Source organism: Salmo salar, chromosome ssa12, assembly GCF_905237065.1.
Source record: "Salmo salar chromosome ssa12, Ssal_v3.1, whole genome shotgun sequence".
In the NCBI taxonomy this organism is placed as follows: Eukaryota; Metazoa; Chordata; class Actinopteri; order Salmoniformes; family Salmonidae; genus Salmo; species Salmo salar.
In genome coordinates this window covers 45,149,425-45,169,658 of record NC_059453.1, presented here as the reverse complement: position 1 = coordinate 45,169,658, position 20,234 = coordinate 45,149,425, and the positions used below count along the sequence as shown (strand labels likewise).

The 20,234-nt window shown below is 40.8% G+C and overlaps 1 long non-coding RNA gene across 1 annotated transcript; it reads right to left on the bottom strand.

The window, feature by feature from the left end:
* Positions 1-17,765: 17,765 nt before the first annotated feature.
* On the bottom strand, positions 17,766-19,082 carry LOC106565318 (uncharacterized). Its single transcript, XR_001319652.2, has 2 exons — positions 18,894-19,082; positions 17,766-18,292 (listed from the first exon to the last, which is right to left on the bottom strand). It is a non-coding gene; the product is annotated as an uncharacterized lncRNA (long non-coding RNA).
* Between the last annotated feature and the right edge of the window lie 1,152 nt (positions 19,083-20,234).

Here is a 20,234-nt window from a genome sequence, read left to right as displayed (position 1 = left end):
GTAGAATAATAGTGAAGACATTAACATGGTGAAATAACAAAAACCAAACCAAATAAGTGTTAAACCAATCAGAATATATTTTAGATTATTCAAAGCAGCCACCCTTTGCCTTGATGACAGCTTTGCACACTATTCCCATTCTTTCAACCAGCTTCATGAGGTAGTCACCTGGAATGCATTTCAATTAACAGGTGTGGCTTCTTAAAAATTAGTGGAATTTCTTTCCTTCTTAATGCATTTGAGCCAAGCCCATGTTATGTCAAGAACAGCTCAAATAACGAAAAAGAAACGACAGTCCATCATTACTTTAAGACAAGGTCAGTCAATCTAGAACATCTCAAGAACTTTGAAAGTTTCTTCAAGTGCAGTCGCAAAAACCATCAAGCACTATGATGAAACTGGCTCTTATGAGGACCGCCTCAGGAAAGGAAGACCCAGAGTTACCTCTGCTGCAGAGGATAAGTTCATTAGAGTTACCAGCCTCAGAAATTGCAACCCAAATAAATGCGTCATAGAGTTCAAGTAACAGACACATCTCAACATCAACTGTTCAGAGGAGACTGTGTGAATCAGGCCTTCATGGTCGAATTTCTGCAAAGAAACCACACCAATAAGAAGATACTTGCTTTGGCCAAGAAACATGAGCAATGGACATTAGACCAGTGGAAATCTGTCCTTTGGTCTGATGAGTCCAAATTTCAGATTTTTGGATCCAACTGCTGTGTCGGTGAACGGATGATCTCTGCATGTAAAGTTCCCACCATGAAGCACGGAGGAGGTGTGATGGTGTGGGGTGCTTTGCTGGTTACACTGTCAGTGATTTATTTAGAATTCAAGGCACACTTAACCAGCATGGCTACCACAGCATTCTGCAGCAATATGCCATCCCATCACTTAGTTGGACTATCATTTGTTTTTCAACAGAACAATGACCCAACACACCTCCAGGCTGTGTAAGGCCTATTTGACCAAGAAGGAGAGTGATGGAGTGCTGCATCAGATGACCTGACCTCCACAATCACCTGACCTCAACCCATTTGAGATCGTTTGTAATGAGTTGGACCGCAAAGTGAGAAAAGCAGCCAACAAGTGCTCAGCATATGTGGGAACTCCTTCAAGACTGTTGGAAAAGCATTCCAGGTGAAGCTGGTTGAGAGAATGCCAAGAGTGCCTTGATGACAGCTTTGCACAAAGGGTGGTTACTTTGAAGAATCTGAAATATAAAACATTTTGATTTGTTAAACACTTTTTTTGTTTACTACATGATTCCATATGTGTTATTTCATAGTTTTGATGACTTCACTATTATTCTACAATGTAGAAAATAGTAAAAATAAAGAAAAACCCTTGAATGAGTTGATGTCCAAACTTTTGACTGGTACTGTATATTTATGTTGTGGTTTCTCTGTAATACTACTAGACCCATTGCAAATTTATGACATTGGCTTTAGCTAGCACAGATCGGTTCCCAACTAGCTATCAAGAAGCCATTTTGGGTTATCAATCAAGTTAGAGAAGCTAGCTTGTCTAGTCTACTGTATCTTAGCTGGCTTAACTGTTGGCAAGGTTGGTAGACTTTAGAAAAGCAAGCAATAACTAAATATACTTAGTGAGACATTCCTCTTAATCTTTTACCCAGATGCAGAGAAGCATATTTCGTTACTTTAAAGAAATAACCACCAGTCAGTTCAGGAGGTATGCTTTTTATTTTTTACATAAAATTAAGCATAATGATTATGGGTCTAGATTGCAGGAAAAAGCTGTTTCAAGTGTTTGAAAAATGTTAAATTCTCCAACATTGCCCCCCTACATTACACATCTGAACCATCCTTAAGTACTTTGTGTCTCCTCAGATTTTTGGGGTGCCCCTGGTCTTTTGTATAGGATTTCAATCAATGTATAGGTATTTTGCACTCTATCTTTTGTCTCTTTGTGACACAGACTGTCATAAGATTAACTTGCCACTTGGTGGGAGCATTAGCACAGCAATTAGGTTTTTCAGAATTCCAATCGAGAGTTCCACATGCAATCAGTACATGCAAGAAGTATAATAACTGGAAAATTCCTTCATATGAAATGGCTCTTTATTCCCTATATTTTCAGATTATGACCCAAATGTCCATTGAATACAGGATATTCATACATACATAAAATAAATAATGGAAAATTCAAGGGTGGGTTTAATTAAGGCAGGGGAACTTCTGGAAGAGGGGGATAAGAGGTTGGCATTGGAACAAATGTGCGATTTTTGTTGTTGTTGTAGATATAGCTAGAATGGATCTATAGGTCAAAGGTAAATGCTAAGGTTAAGGTCATAGTCACATCAATGACTAAGAGTAATGCTTGGATTTAAGGGTTGTACTGAACCTTTATAATAATCATTGGGATACCAACAAAGGATTAGCACACACTACAAGTTATGGGTCACACTTTAAACAAACTACAACTTTTAAAGCTGAGTCAAGCCTTCATTAAATATTTTATTAGGCCTGTGCTTATGTTATGTTCTATGAAGGCCTATGGATCAGAAAACATTCATAATAACATGTCATGCTATATAAATAATGAAAAAAGGGTTACACTACATTTTGGGTTACGCTACATTTTGTCAAAGCACCAGATGTAAGGACATTTAGCCTTTATGTAGTATAGTATAAATTATTTGAAAAATATCTATGTAGTGTTTATGAAGATGTTGTGAATGCTGTATAAAGCCTTAATACATTGTAGTTCTGACCGAGTTCTGAATGGGATTTACATTATTTGTGGGTCCCACTGGCCCATTCGCAATTCTTATTACATGAATCTTATTTTATTGTAATGACTACCAGCATTTGAAAAACAATCACCACAAATAGGAAATACATTTGTTCTTTGGCAGAATCAGCTGTTTTCATTTCTTTTAGGCCACTTGTCAAGCTGGAGGCACATAATATGGTTGAAAGTGATTGTATTTGTAGCCCAATACGTTTTCTTAGAGCAAAGGCATAAAACACGTGGATGTCTGAGTATTGCCATTTGGAAAGAGGGGACGTTGGTGAAAAAGTTTTGGGGCTCATTGTTATGGCCAGAAAAAACATCCTCCCATCACACTCACAATCAACATGCAAACGCACGCAAGCACCCCCCCCCCAACACACACACTTTTCCAAGACTCATATCAAATGCACTATAACAGCAAAGTCATCAGTATTATTGGCATAAAGTACTGCCTGGAACTTTTTTTATTTGTTCTTTCCATTTTCAAAGAGCTGTAACACCTGCGTCCAGATGGCAGTTTTTGCCATCTGTGAGGGAAGGTGTAAAGGATGATCGATATCAGCAGCTACAACACTTGCCTACCTCCAGATGGCATGATCGTTAAGTTCTGAGACGCCTGTTGTCGGGGTTCCAATCATTTTAGCTCCAAAATGAAAAGCATACAAGTAGGTCTACTGCTTTTCGATATCAGTAAATCTAAATGAGAATAATTTATACAGTACTTAGATTTCATCTGTGGGGGGATACAAGACAATCCATGATGTCTCTAGTAGCCTATACACTGAGATGATTGCTGTTTATTAAACAAGTGGCTCTCAATGTGGATGCTAGAGACCGACTGTCTGTGCTGGATTTCACTCCAGCTGAATGTCAATAAGACATGTTTAGTACATGACACCGTATAGCCTACTGTAAAAGTCTGAATCCCCCATCTTCTGTATAGTGAATTACCTTACCTGGAGCACTTCAAATAGTTACAGCAGATATTGGCCATTTAATTAGGTTCAAATTAAAAGATGCATAACACGGTGTCGGTTCCCAGGACGTCCAGCCCAGCTCTAACTCGCCTAATTATACTCACATGCCATGGTCTAAATCAGGGGTGCCTGGTTGAGCTATCCTCCTGTCGGCTTTTTCTCCAACCTTGTTGTTACACACTTGAGCATCTAATTAGTTGAATCAGGTCTGCTAGATAGGGCTGGATCGAAAGCCTGCAGAAGGGTAACTCTCCAGCAGCAGGGATGGGCACATCTAAAAAGACAATGACTAGCTGATTCTGGGCTGGGCTGGACCGGAGCTGTCCTCCTCCACCCCTGGTCTATAATCAGAGAAAGTAGCCTCCAATCTCTTAGGAGTAGAATCTTGTCAACCATTCTGTGACACCTAAAATCCATATCTTCATAAATCACACATTGCTTTCCAAATTTCCATTTCGACAAGTGACAAAGAGCAGGTGTTGAAAGGTTTGATGGATATTTTATTTCTATTTCTATTTGTTGATCACCCTGAATAAGGCACTGTGATACCGAAACGTTGGTGATTTACCCAATGAATTACTGGGAGTTTATATATAGAGTGTGCGACTCTCTTTATTTTTCAAATTTTTCCCCATTAGTCAGCACCTCTACATACAATCATTTTCTCAGGGTGTGCACCAGCTCATGTTTTTATTAGTCTATTTGTTGATTTAAGATATAGCGAGTTGTCATCGTACTCCATCTTTCTAGGTCTTCCTCCTGTCAAACCGAGACAAACTCTCAAAGAGCCCTGTCATCATTGCCGCCATCTTGGAACATGAAGTCAGGGAGACAGACAGAACAGACAGGCAATGCGAGCAGGTGGGACGCAGTCTGCTTCTCGGGGATCTGCTAAACGTTACCTCCAATTAACAAAATGCTCTGCCAGTCATCTTCTCAGCTTCCCTTCTCCCTCTCCACAGTTGTCATTGGCACTGCTAGCGTGAAGCAGCTGATGTCTGCAGCGTGTAGCTGTTTTGACTGATGGCTGCCAACATTAGCGACATTAGCAGTTAGCTCACTAGGTGACAGGGTGCTGTTCGCCCACGCGATACTTCTTTGGAGTCTCATTGAATCAGTTAGGAGTAGGTCAATTTTGCCCCCTAACCAGTGATTCGGTGTCAGATATTTGTTCATCCTCGTAATGGATCTGTGGTGTAGGGCTATTCCTACCTCCAATGCATATTTACACCAAATGAGTCTACAGAGTAGCATACGACTTCTCTTTCTTTTTGTCTGGGTTTTGACATTCATCTGCAATACTAAAAGCTTTGTTTCAGTTGCCTTTAAATATAGGCTCCCCTAATTGATATGTGCTGTGACAAGACTGTCAAGCTTTTCTGGATTCAAATCCTAGAAAGTAAAGATATAACAGTCCTGTTTGATGTTACCTCTCCTGTCTAACGGGTGACATCCTGCGGCCCATAGCTTATTCATGCAGCCTAACACCTCAGAGAGCCCTACAGGAATAACAACTCTGATTCTCCCTAACTCCCAGATATAATGTAGCCTTACAACCACAAAGTAGGTCTTTGAGAGTGCAACGTAGGCTGAATGTTTCTGCAATCCACTCAATGGGAAACACAAATCCATAGTGTTAGTTCTTAAGCAAGACGTTTTCCACCTTGTGCCACAACCCCTGCCACAACCAGAGATAGAGCCCACAAGGTCGACATCGAGGGATTGCATTCCTGAAAAGCTTAAGAAGTGAAAGAAAGTGAGAGATCCCCCAGATTCTATTCAACAGCTCTCCTTGGGTGCCGGGGCACTCAGAGAACGGTGCCCTCCTTCGTCTCCTATTGTTCTGCAAATGGGGAAAGTGAACCAACATTTGTCAATCCTGGTGGGGATTATTATTTCAAATCTCGGCTAAACGGAGCATTGGGAATACTCCTATCTGGAAGTTCTTTGTTATCTAATGGGATCTTCTCTCTGGGATGCTTAGAGGGGTAATTTTACAGGAATAGTGTTTGAAAAGGGGCCTGCACCAGCCCATCGCCTAGTGTGTGGAGTAATTGGATCCATCTTTCATGGTTTATTTTGGCACAGTTTCTATGATACCACAGGAGACACCAATGATACTTGCACACGGGGGGCCCGCTGAGATTTCCAATGTTAGCCCATGGAATTGGAAAAATGCTCCATGCGAGAAGTGTCAGTATGTAAAGTCTATGTAAATGTAGATGGCGCAAATAATGTAGACTCGATTCCACTGTCAATTTGTGACGTTAGTTGAGATGATTTTGTCACATTTATTGTGTATTCATTAATGTGACCTCAAATTCCTCATTATACTATAATTAATGTCTTTCAATGGATGATTTGCTGCAAACACTTATCTTGAAGCTCGATGTGTTGGTAAATGAAACAAATTGAATTGGAAAGCCTAACAAGGACTTATCTCTCTAACGATAAATATGGAAATGTCAAAGCAAACAAAGGGCAGGTCTCCTGGACAGACTAAAGGTCTTGAACTAAAAAGCACTTTCAATGGAATTCTCCTTTGAGAGTCTATGGAGATTCTCCTTTGAGATTCTGCTTTGATCATGCTTTTTTGTTCAGAAGTAGACTTAATCTGGGTGGGGAAACCTGCCCAAACAGTCTGGTACCTGACTGACTTTGTTCCACTATTTGTGGCAGTGTATATGGCCTGGGGAGGTGATTAAAATGTGCAATATGCAGAAATTGCTCTGCCATTTCCTGGTTTTCAAAAATTATAATAATTCGCCTCATTTCAGTTTGTGACAAAACAAGCATCATTGTACCATCTAAACTGCTGTGAAATATATTTTCAGCCTTTTGAAGCTGGTGGATAAAAAACACAAAAGCAACGTAAGAACAGGAAGCATAGAAATAGTGGACATAGAACAGATCTACCGCTTCGTAGACTTGCTTTCAATGAGAACGACAGAGCTATAACTGACATTTCTATGTGAATTTGGTCAGGTCACCCGAAAACGTACATATTGCAGCTTTAATGGTCATCACACTCGCTGCCTTGCCTCTTAATAATAGTGATAATTTGGAGAAGGAGACTCAATCTTGGATGAGCACAAATTACTAAGAAATAAAAAAGATAATCCAAATGGACGCGACAAGTAGCCTCTTTAGGTACTTTGTAAAATATTCACGAGGCTGTGGAGAGGGAGAGATATAGATATATGGGGGTAGGAGGATGGGGAGGAGGACACATTATCAACCAGAATAATAAAAATTAAAAGAAAAGTGCTGTGTCATTATTACTTTAGAGTGAGCATAAACAGCAAGCAAGCATATCTCGGACAAAAAAATAAATTTTCAGTGACATCAATGTCAATAGATATATTAAAGGCATAAAAACAGATATTGACACAGAATAATATGTACACTTGAGAAATCTGTTAAGTAAATCAACATAAAATTGTTGGCAGCCCCTAGTGTGTGTTTGATAGGAGTTTGATATGGAGGCTTCTGAATCTTGTGCTACGACAGATGCACCAACACACAAACACAGTTTGTGAAAGCTGCTCTTTTTCACCTGCTTTGACAATACAGATCTATTGCCGTGATCTGAAACTGTGCGACATGTTTGAGGCTTTGCTTTGGACGGTTATTGAAATGTGACAGTGGCGGTACGATTCACTGCACATGTAGGCAGCATTAAATCAACTACATTTAAAATCCGAGGAGCATAGGGCACAATTCTGATTAGTGTACTTCCAATGACAGCATTGTTATGGAAACAGCTAAGTAAATGCGGAAATAACATCAAAAGGACAATTCCAATTTAGTATGAAGTACATATTTGAAGGCCCAGTGCAGTCCAAAATGTGATTTTTTTAGTGTTTTTATATGGATTTCCACACTGTGAGGTTGAAATAATACTGTGAAATTGCGAAAATGATAATGCCCTTTTAGTGTAAGAGCCTTTTGAAAAGACCCCCTCAGATTTTTGCCTGTTGGTGGGATGGAGTGTTGGCATGCCTGGTGACGTCACCAGGCGGTAAATTAGTTAATAATAGACCAATAAGAAAAAGAGTTCCAAACCTCTAATAACAGTTCGTTTTCAGTTTCTCCTCCCCACTTAGACCACTCCCAGACAGTCCTAGCAAAATTCTTGCTTGAGAAATTAATTTTTGACCTTTTTAATTGAAAACAATCATGGTAAGGTGATTTGATAGGGATAAAAACGGTTGCATTGGACCTTTTAAAGGCATTTTGTATTGTATTATTTAAGATATAACAGAAGCTACTCTCCATAACATGTAACCCCTTGCAAAGGGAACACATTTGACTTTCCAAAAGGTAACAATTTGCGACATGCAACACAATAATGCTAAATAACTGATATAAGTAATGAAATAATGCATGTTGCTTTGATACTAGAATTTGTATCTAGAGCTTCAGTTACAAGTTCTGTCTTACAGCTCAATGATTTCTCTCGACAATGGTGGGAGATTTGTCTGACAACTGCGGGACTTCCTAATATGGATGCCGTACCAATGCAGCAACATAAGACAACACAAATTTGGGCTACAAAACACAATGCGGTCTGAAGAACAGAAGCACCAGTCTAAATGGGCTCCCGAGTGGCGCATCTCAGTGCAAGAGGCGTCACTACAGTACCTGGTTCGAATCCAGGCTGTATTACATTCGGCCGTGATTGGGAGTCCCATAGGGCGGCGCACAATTGCCCCAGCGATGTCCGGGTTTGGCTGGAGTAGGCCGTCATTATAAACAAGAAGTTGTTCTTAGCGGACTTGCCTAGTTAAATAAAAGGTTAAAAAAATGACATACTACTAGTATTTCACATACTACTAGTATTTGTTGTGGTTGTCACGATACAGCTAAGGGATCAATAACGCAGGTGGGGTTGCGTTCAGCCAAACCCCAGGTACCCCCGTGGATGTCGACATGCAAGCTAAGTGGTCCCGATGGGACAAGAGAAGCCACAGTGTGTTAGTGGCTGTCCTGCTTTACATACAGGCTAGGGGGCCATAGCAGGGGGGCAGGCACAATACAAGGCAGCCTTGGGGATCATCAGTCTCCCTGATGGATGAGTTACCTAGTGCCACCACCAGTGTGCTGAACAGCTCTACTGTTGCAATGTGTTTACCCAACATACAGTAGTACACAAGCTCTAAACCTGAAGTAGAAACTGGATCAGATTCCAGTGTGTTTGATGCAATATCTATGGCGAGGGATAAGCCCCAGACTTTCTTGCAGGGGCTCTTTCCCACCCTTTGGAACCAACTTCTCAAGTAGAGAGCCCAGGGAACCAATTTCCCTTTTTAGTCTGTGTACAGTTACACCAAAAGGATGTGGGATGGGGAACGGGGTCATTGTTTCAGGTGATGACAGGCACATTGCACATTACTCACAGTGAGTGAGCTGATTCCCTGATACTGTATCTGTGAAAAAAGGTTTACCATGTTTTTGCACCCTTGATCTTATTTTTCTTTTTCCCTTTACATGAAAGAACGGAAACAGACAGTTTGCATTCTTTTCCCATTTCTGTTCATGAAGCAATGGATTCATATGTATGTAATAGTCCAGAGAACACTTGATGAAGAGATTCAATGACAAATGGTGTGGTATGAAGTTATATTTATTGTATTTGCAACATGGAGCAACAGAGTAGTTCTCTGTAGCTCTGTTGGTAGAGCACAGCTCTTCCCAGAACCACCCATATGTAACAAATGTATACATGAAATGACTGTAAGTGGCTTTGGCGTATATGCTTAAAGTGGAACTGACAGCATTTTAATTAAGTGTTTTGCACTTAATTATTATAACAGACAATTATATCAGTCAAAAATATACAATTCCTAGTTTATGCTTCAAAACCAACTTCATAGGTGGTTTTAAAAAATAGGTTATATTTGACTCAAAATTCCATGACGTAGTACAGTAATGCATTTTTGGCAGAATAGATGGATGCAGTTCAACACATGATTAATATAATTCACCAATACATTTCTTGGTAATCCCAAAAATATTGATATCTGGTTGTAAATCACAGCTGGCCTGAAACATTGTTTGCTGCCTCCACCCATTCGGGATGCACAGGTTTAATTTTCAATTACTCAATATTCTGAACAAAAACAGATGACTGTAACTATAAGGCTGGGAATGTCATTACAATCAAACTAGCAAGGGCAATGACCACGTCATTCATAACGTGGCTAATATGTGTCAAACACAAGGCCCATTGTCTGAATAGGACACATAAGCGAGTGTAAATGAGTCAACAATTTAGTCATCTACATTATTTAATATTTTTAATTAACAATTTCTTTACAACATATCACACTAACCAAACAACAACAAAACACCATGATACCGTTGTTCTCTTCCTATTTTTACTGACACACATTTTTTTCCCCCTTTCTTTGGATATCTAGAATTTTCCATACACCCATCATGAGGTTGCTACAACCTAGCCAATGAATGAAAAGTTTACATTGTAGGTGCGCACAGGATAAGAGAAAGATTTGTGGTGACAGACAGTGACACATTCAATACCACCTTGCACACTCTTGCCTGCATCTAGCTGACCTAGGGTGTAATCATTAGTCCAACAGTTGCAAATGAGAGCTTCTATTGGACAAATTTAGGTTTGTTTTTCCCAGTTTCGTTCCGTTTGCTTCTGTTTAAAACCTCTCTGGGCTAGGTGGGACGTTTGCGTCCCTAGTCAAAAGCCAGTGGAATCGTGTGGCGCGAAATACAAATACCTAAAAAATGCTATAACTTCAATTTCTCAAACATATGACTATTTTACACCATTTTAAAGACAAGACTCTCGTTAATCTAACCACATTGTCCGATTTCAAAAAGGCTTTACAGCGAAAGCAAAATATTACATTATGTCAGGAGAGTACCATGCCAAAAATAATCACACAGCCATTTTCAAAGCAAGCATATGTCACAAAAAACAAAACCACAGCTAAATGCAGCACTAACCTTTGATGATCTTCATCAGATGACACTCTTAGGACATTATGTTATACAATACATGCATGTTTTGTTAAATCAAGTTCATATTTATATCAAAAACCAGCTTTTTACATTAGCATGTGATGTTCAAAACTAGCATAGCCACCGAAAACTTACGGTGAATTTATTAAATTACTCATGATAAACGTTGACAAAATACATAAATTATTTTAAGAATGATACACTGCTCAAAAAAATAAAGGGAACACTTAAACAACACAATGTAACTCCAAGTCAATCACACTTCTGTGAAATCAAACTGTCCACTTAGGAAGCAACACTGATTCACAATAAATTTCACATGCTGTTGTGCAAATGGAATAGACAACAGGTGGAAATTATAGGCAATTAGCAAGACACCCCCAATAAAGGAGTGGTTCTGCAGGTGGGGACCACAGACCACTTCTCAGTTCCTATACTTCCTGGCTGATGTTTTGGTCACTTTTGAATGCTGGCGGTGCTTTCACTCTAGTAGTAGCATGAGACGGAGTCTACAACCCACACAAGTGGCTCAGGTAGTGCAGCTCATCCAGGATGGCATATCAATGCGAGCTGTGGCAAGAAGGTTTGCTGTGTCTGTCAGCGTAGTGTCCAGAGCATGGAGGCGCTACCAGGAGACAGGCCAGTACATCAGGAGACGTGGAGGAGGCCGTCGGAGGGCAACAACCCAGCAGCAGGACCGCTACCTCCGCCTTTGTGCAAGGAGGAGCAGGAGAAGCACTGCCAGAGCCCTGCAAAATGACCTCCAGCAGGCCACAAATGTGCATGTGTCTGCTCAAACGGTCAGAAACAGACTGCATGAGGGTGGTATGAGGGCCCGACGTCCACAGGTGGGGGTTGTGCTTACAGCCCAACACCGTGCAGGACGTTTGGCATTTGCCAGAGAACACCAAGATTGGCAAATTCGCCATTGGCGCCCTGTGCTCTTCACAGATGAAAGCAGGTTCACACTGAGCACGTGACAGACGTGATAGAGTCTGGAGACGCCGTGGAGAACATTCTGCTGCCTGCAACATCCTCCAGCATGACCGGTTTGGCGGTGGGTCAGTTATGGTGTGGGGTGGCATTTCTTTGGGGGGGGGCGCACAGCCCTCTGTGCTCGCCAGAGGTAGCCTGACTGCCATTAGGTACCGAGATGAGATCCTCAGACCCCTTGTGAGACCATATGCTGGTGCGGTTGGCCCTGGGTTCCTCCTAATGCAAGACAATGCTAGACCTCATGTGGCTGGAGTGTGTCAGCAGTTCCTGCAAGAGGAAGGCATTGATGCTATGGACTGGCCCGACCTGAATCCAATTGAGCACATCTGGGACATCATGTCTCGCTCCATCCACCAATGCCACGTTGCACCACAGACTGTCCAGGAGTTGGCGGATGCTTTAGTCCAGGTCTGGGAGGAGATCCCTCAGGAGACCATCCGCCACCTCATCAGGAGCATGCCCAGGCGTTGTAGGGAGGTCATACAGGCACGTGGAGGCCACACACACTACTGAGCCTCATTTTGACTTGTTTTAAGGACATTACATCAAAGTTGGATCAGCCTGTAGTGTGGTTTTCCACTTTAATTTTGAGTGTGACTCCAAATCCAGACCTCCATGGGTTGATAAATTGGATTTCCATTGATTATTTGTGTGTGATTTTTATGTAAGCACATTCAACTATGTAAAGAAAAAAGTATTTAATAAGATTATTTCTTTCATTCAGATCTAGGATGTGTTGTTTAAGTGTTCCCTTTATTTTTTTGAGCAGTATATATACAGAACTCCTTTAGGCAAACGCTATGTCAGATTTTAAAATAGCGTTTCGGCGAAAGCACATTTTGCAATGTTCTGAGTACATAGCTCGGCCATCACAGGCTAGCTAATTTGACACCCACCAAGTTTGGGGCTCACTAAACTCAGAATTACTATTAGAAAAATTGGATTATTGTTAGGGTTGAACTGGCTATTTGTATGCATAACCTTTATAATATACCGGGGAAGCTATGCTACAATATTAAGTACATAAGCTACGGATAAATCAACTGCTGAAGACAGGAAGTGCGTCACTAGGCTGGGACCAGCCTGCACGCCGACGTTAGGAGGAGCAAGTTTAAACCACGCTCCTCCCTCTGACAGGCCAGCGTTGAGCGGGAACTATCTCTGTCAGAGTATAAAAGCGAGAACAATAGGATGTGTCGCTCTCTTCTCTGTTTGCCCTGCGAGGTAAAACAGCGAGACCGTATATATACGAACCACCCATTTACCACACACGTGTTTGCATTAATTAAAGTACAAATAAATCAGAAGTTACTATGTGCTGACTATTTTGTTCTGATACCACAAACGAACTGTCGCAACTTTAACATGACCTTTGCTGTTCTTCGTCAGAATGCACTCCCAGGACTTCTACTTCAACAACAAATGTTGTTTTGGTTCCAAATAATCCATAGTTATATCCAAATACCTCAGTTTTGTTCGTGCGTTCAGGTCACTATCCGAAGGGTAACGCGCGAGCGTATTTCGTGACAAAAAGATTCTAAATATTCCATTACAAACTGCGCTGCTGTATTTTGACCAGAGACAGCAGACACCCCATTCCACTTTCTGCTGGCTTTAGAGAGCCAATTGAAGCCTTAGAAAGTGTCCCGTTACAGCACAGATGCTGTATTTTCGATAGAGATGCAACAGAAGGACAACAAATTGTCAGACAGGGCACTTCCTGTATGGAATCTTCTCAGGTTTTGGCCTGCCATATGAGTTCTGTTATACTCACAGACACCATTCAAACAGTTTTAGAAACTTTAGAGTGTTTTCTATCCAAATCTACTAATTATATGCATATTCTTGTTTCTGGGCAAAAGTAGTAACCAGTTTAAATCGGGTACGTTTTTTTTCAGGCCGTGAAAATACTGCCCCCTAGCCCAGACAGGTTAAGAAATGTTTTTCAACAGAATCGGCAGAATGAATACACCACTGATCACGCGCAGACTGTTCACTTTCACAGCAACATACAAACAGCTCATTGTATTCCTTCTCGCATCGACGCACGCTCCTCCTCTCACCTTTTCCCAAAACTTGTGGACTTCAATGCACAACACATCAGCTGTCTGTGACCAGGGGGAAAAAACCTTTACAAACTTTCATATCATAACCGCAACACAGCCTACATTGTTGTCACCATATTAACTAAAGTAACATTATAGTCAACATGGCTAAATGAACTAACAGGGGGAAAAAACCTTTACAAACTTTCATATCATAACCACTACACATAGCCTACATTGTTGTCACCATATTAACTAAAGTAACGTTACAGTCAACATAGCAAATTGAACTAACGTGTTTGTAAACCCGCTACAATCATGTAGCACAGTGTAGTCAGTAAGCAGTTTAGCAGTTACACTGGTGGACCCCGGTGGCAAAAAAATAGTAAAACCAAAAGCTTACCTTGACTTGGAAGAGTTCCAGTGTTGGATCGTGATAGCCTGCTAGATAACATAGCATCCCTCTGTTTGAGTAGGCTAAACTAGCTTGCTGCATTTGCTACCAACAGTTGAAGTCAGAAGTTAACATACACCTTAGCCAAATACATTTAAAAACTCAGTTTTTCACAATTCCTGACATTTAATCCAAGTAAAAATGCCATGTCTTAGGTCAGTTAGGATCACCACTTTATTTTAAGAATGTGAAATGTCAGAATAATAGTAGAGAGAATTATTTATTTCAGCTTTTATTTCTTTCATCACATTCCCAGTGGGTCAGAAGTTTACATACACTCAATTAGTATTTGGTAGGATTGCCTTTAAATTGTTTAACTTGGGTCAAAAGTTTTGGGAAGCCTTCCACAAGCTTCCCACAATAAGTTGGGTGAATTTTGGCCCATTCCTCCTGACAGAGCTGGTGTAACTGAGTCAGGTTAGTAGGCCTCCTTGCACACACATGCTTTTTCAGTTCTGCCCACAAATGTTCTATAGGATTGAGGTCAGGGCTTTGTGATAGCCACTCCAATACCTTGACTTTGTTGTCCTTAAGCCATTTTTTCACAACTTTGGAAGGATGCTTGGCGTCATTGTCCATTTGGAAGACCCATTTGCGACCAAGCTTTAACTTCCTAACTGATGTCTTGAGATGTTGCTTCAACATATCCACATAATTATCCTGCCTCATGATGCCATCTATTTTGTAAAGTGCACCAGACCCTCCTGCAGCAAAGCACCCCCACAACATGATGCTGCCACCCCCGTGCTTCACGGTTGGGATAGTGCTCTTCAGCTTGCAAGCCTCCCTCTTATTCCTCCAAACATAACGATGGTCATTATGACCAAACAGTTACATTTTTGTTTCATCAGACCAGAGGACATTTCTCCAAAAAGTCCAATCTCTGTCCCTATGTGCAGTTGCAAACCGTAGTCTGGCATTATTATGGCGGTTTTGGAGCAGCAGCTTATTCCTTGCTGAGCAGCCTTTCAGGTTATGTCGATATAGTACTCGTTTTACAGTGGATAGATACTTTTGTACCTGTTTCCTCCAGCATCTTCACAATGTCCTTTGCTGTTGTTCTAGGATTGATTTGCACTTTTCGCACCAAAGTACGTTCATCTCTAGGGGACAGAACTCATCTCCTTCCTGAGCGGTATGACGGCTGTGTGGTCCCATGGTGTTTATACTTGCGTACTATTGTTTGTACAGATGAACATGGTACCTTCAGGCAGGAGAAATTGCTCCCAAGAATGAACCAGACTTGTGGAGGTCTACAAATGTTTTTCTGAGGTCTTTGCTGATTTCTTTTGATTTTCTCATGATGTTAAGCAAAGAGGCATTGAGTTTGAAGGTAGGCCTTGAAATACATCCACAGGTACACCTCCAATTGACTCAAATGATGTCAATTAGCCTATCAGAAGCTTCTAAAGCCATGACATTTTCTGGAATTTTACAAGCTGTTTAAAGCGTCAGTCAACTTAGTGTATGTAAACTTCTGACCCACTGGATTTGTGATTCAGTGAATTATAAGTGAAATAATCTGTCTGTAAACAATTGTTGGAAAAATTACTTGTGTCAAGCACAAAGTAGATGTCGTAACCGACTTGCCAAAACTATAGTTTGTTACCAAAAACTTTGTTTGAAAACACTCCACAAAGTTTTAATGACTCCAACCTAACTGTATGTAAACTTCCGACATCAACTGTAATACGGTCCCAAAAAAAATCCAATCTTACCTCGTATTTTCTAAGTACCAGGAATAACAAAACAATCTTACAATAGTAACCCAGGGCATGCCTGTTAACACACATAACTAACACAACACGTTAAAATTAGATTTCGCCAGGGCCTTTGTCATTTCATCACTTATTGATAGAATGTCCAAGCCTACCTCTCTCAGTACTCCGTCCGAGATCTGGTATCCACCTGTGTCCGCTACCTCTCAGATCATAGGCGGGTCCAGCTGCTTAATAATAAGCGTGGTTTACCCTGAGATCCCAATTTCTGATCCCCTGTGCACAGATCTTCAGGAGCGGTCGACAGGTGAAGTTGCAGATCACCTCCTCGTCGCGGAAATTCAGTACTGAGAGAGACTTGGTCATTTCTTCAAACAATCATCTTTATTTAATATTGATTCATTATTGCAATAATGAAACCAGTCAGCCCAACAGTCTTGACTGTAGTGTACATTTTCTCATTCACAAGAGATTCCCTCCTTTAGTTTTTCAGCTCCATCCCCAGTTTTACCTGACCTGATTCAGCTTATCAACCAGCTAATTATTAGAATCAGGTGCATTAGATTAGGGTTGGAGTGAAAACCTACATGAGCGTAGCTCTCCAGAAACAGGGTTGGAGAGCCTTGATCTACACATTGAAAACTGCAAAGGACTACACCGACATCCCAGAACTTCAGAGAGCTGTGTTGAGAAGACTGGGCTCACCAAGGAAGATGATATTGAGATCAGATGACCCAAGACTCCCTTAAGTGCCACCACAAACAACTGCTGAGCTGCTACAACTTTGAGGAGATGTCGCCACACAACATAGGGTGCAGTAAGCACACTTTTGAGCTGGGAAGGACTTTGAGGTTCCTGGCGAAGTGTGAAAACCTACAGAGTACTTAGAATTGTTGTTGAAAGAGGTGGGCCTACAACCAAACATATTGTCACGGCTGTCAAAAGGAGAGGACCAAGGTGCAGCGTGTGTGTAGTTCCACATTTTATTTACTCTGTGAAACTGTGCAATACATCAAATAACTGAATATACAAAACAACAAACCGTGACGCAGAGGAGAAACAAACACTACTCAAAAATAATCACCAACAAAACCCAGGAAGAAAAACCCCTAGTTAAGTATGATCTCCAATTAGAGACAACGAGGACCAGCTGCCTCTAATTGGAGATCATCCCAAACAAACCAACATAGAAATACAAAAACTAGAACCTAAGAACATAGAAATAGAACACATAGAATAAACCCCCTGTCACACCCTGACCTACTCCACCATAGAAAATAACAGCTTACCATGGTCAGGACGTGACACATATATGTAACAGTGTAGATTCCGTCCCTCTCTTCGCCCCAACCTGGGCTCGAACCAGGGACCCTTGCACACATCGACAACAGTCACCCACGAAGCATCGTTACCCATCGTGCCACAAAAGCCGTGGCCCTTGCAACGCAAGGGGAAACCCTACTTCAAGTCTCAGAGCGAGTGACGTCACTGATTGAAACGCTATTAGCGCGCACCACCGCTAACTAACTAGCCATTTCACATCGGTTACATATACATCATATAAATTAGGGAGGTTTGTGTGGGCAACAATAAACTTGAGAAAAATGTGTGCATTTATCTAGTATATAGTTGTAATTATTGTACTTTTGGAGTGGTTTTAGAATGATTTACTAAACTGTTATTTTTTCCTGGATATCTATGCTCTTGACAGTTTACACTTGAAATTAGCAGACCTACAGGTGGGTAGATATCTAGAAAAACAGATGGACTACCCTGGTGTAAATACAGTAAAAAAAACAAGTCGGTCCGACTACACAGATCAGGTCAAACAGTTTCATTAGGGAGATATACAAGTTGTCTCTGTAACCTTCCTCAAAATAAGAAAAGCACAGTGTAAAGGAAACATTCTGATAAAGCACTGAACTGATATGAGCTAAATAAATGGAATATTGCAGTGGTGAAATGGCAGCAGTTGTGTGTTATGAGGTGTAGGAGTCTCCCTGCAATTCATGCAGGTGCACCAGCAAGGTTGTCCGGAGACCCTGGGATAGCTCTCCAGTACTCCATGATGTCAAAAATCAGTCCAGGTAAACGGGAAGCAGCCAACTCCAGCACCTCTACCCTTTCTTCAAACGGACAGCTCTTGCAATTTAGCCTGTAATGATAAGGGGGGAAAAGCTACATGAAATGACTGAAAGCAGTACCACAGGCGAAAGATATTTACTAAACATCTCAGCCAGCCTGTCTTCTTGCAGTCGGGCAGGCCTTTCAAGGTCTTCCTGTCCAATTCTTTCTGCAGCCCTGCTTGTGCCCCTGGACGGTCTGCGGTTCATCAAAACTGGAATCCTACAGAAAAAAATAATATTGTACTGTAATGTTCACTGCATGGTATTTTAAGTATAACCAATAAGGATTTTAATGCAGAAGAGTTGACACTTCTACAATCCATACACAACATCTTCTCTCGAGAATCAATGGGCCATCCCAGTAATGTTATTAGCGAGCTAGTATAGCTAGGCGTCAGAAGGGCAAAGGATTGAAAGCATGACAAAGCCACCTTTATTTTCCATGAATCCAGAGGTATCATAGTCAAAATTACACTTCTACAATTAATACACAACACCTCCAAAGCCATAGCTTTCGACAATCAAGGAGACATCCCAGTAATGTTATTAGCTAGCTAGCTAGTATAGGAGTCAGAAAAGTTCAAAGGACTTGCCAAGGTCTTTTTTTCATGAATGTAGAGCTATGATAGTCAAAATGAATTATTTTACACAGATTTTTTTATGCAAGTGTGATAACTAATGTAGTAAAGCTATCGTCATATTGCTATCTTGTACCAGACAGGGAAACTGTCTGGTAGCTAGTTAGCTATTTTGATACTGTTAACGCTACCTTTTTTGGCTGACAACGTGAAAATTATGACATGTATAAAAAAGAATTGTACCTGTTCTGAAGACATTGTTGCTAAAAATGGAATTGAGTTATCTTCAATCTTGTCCATAACTGTTATCGGCATCCACAGTCTCACATTTCCCGACTGTGTTGGGTTGTCACTAGTTACCACAGCCGGAAAGTTTGCTACACTGGGCTTCCACTTGATAACACATCCACAAAGTCTCAAAGCAGATGTTGATGTTATGTCATCCCAGCGATGACTACCAATGAGAGCTGGGGTTTCTGGGATATCGTGTTCAAATCTAGAAAAAAATACTGCATTCTTGCCAGAGGGGTCTTCAAAACTTGTACACACATATTTACACAATTCAGGTTTAATGGCATACATTATTATATTACAGTAGATATGCTATATACTATAACAGAACCCTGAAGACAGTCCTCCTTATGCCCTTATCTCAGACAATGTAAAGTAAAATAAGACATTTACTCAAATGACTTATTTACATGAATTTCCTTTTCATCATGCCATGTATGTCTCCAACACAGTTTACGGGATGTTTTGGACCCAATTGATGATCTTTTGCTAACTTTTTCTCCTCTTGTCAATGCACAAAAAAAAATATGAAAATGAAGAAGAAGAAGACCAAGAAGAAGAAGAAGAAGGTCAAAAGAATACAATCTGCTCAACTCATTCAAGAAATAACCTTATCATTAAAAATCTTCAGTAATAATATTGAGTTTGTGATAGATCTGTATTAGAGCAGGCAATGCCGTCATAAAATATGGAAGATGTGACAAATTGAGTAGGGTGGCAGAGTGTATATGATATGAAAAACAGGCTTCTTCACACTCTCCTGCAACCCAATCTTACTCCGGGCTTTTCTCCATTAATATTAGTGAAGTTGTATGTGTGAAGATTGAGATGCAAATTTGTCTAACCCCTATCTAATTCCCTATACGCTCCTGGATACTAAACTACATGGAAAGGATTCCCCCCTGCTGCATACACTCGCATAATAGTTGAATGGTAGAGTCAATGTATGCGCCTGCATGGACATCTAATTAGCATAATACTACAAAATCCCCATCAAAATCTGTCAGTTTAAGATAGAGATATCTGTTTTTTCAATGGGTTGTGTCTCAATCCACCTCATAGGCAGGTGTCGGCCTTCCACATTTCCAGTGGAAGGTGGCAGAGCCAAAGATGGTGAATAAATGAAGATTTTCCTATTTTAAAAAAATTGTTGAGTTCCGGTCTACTTAACTGGGTGTGTCTCCCATAGACACCAATGTAATAGCAGCTGGGTTTGGTCCACCTAGTTCATTGACATTCATTGGACCAGAAATAAAACAGTGGGGTTTCTGGCTTCCTCTTCTGTCTCTAGCA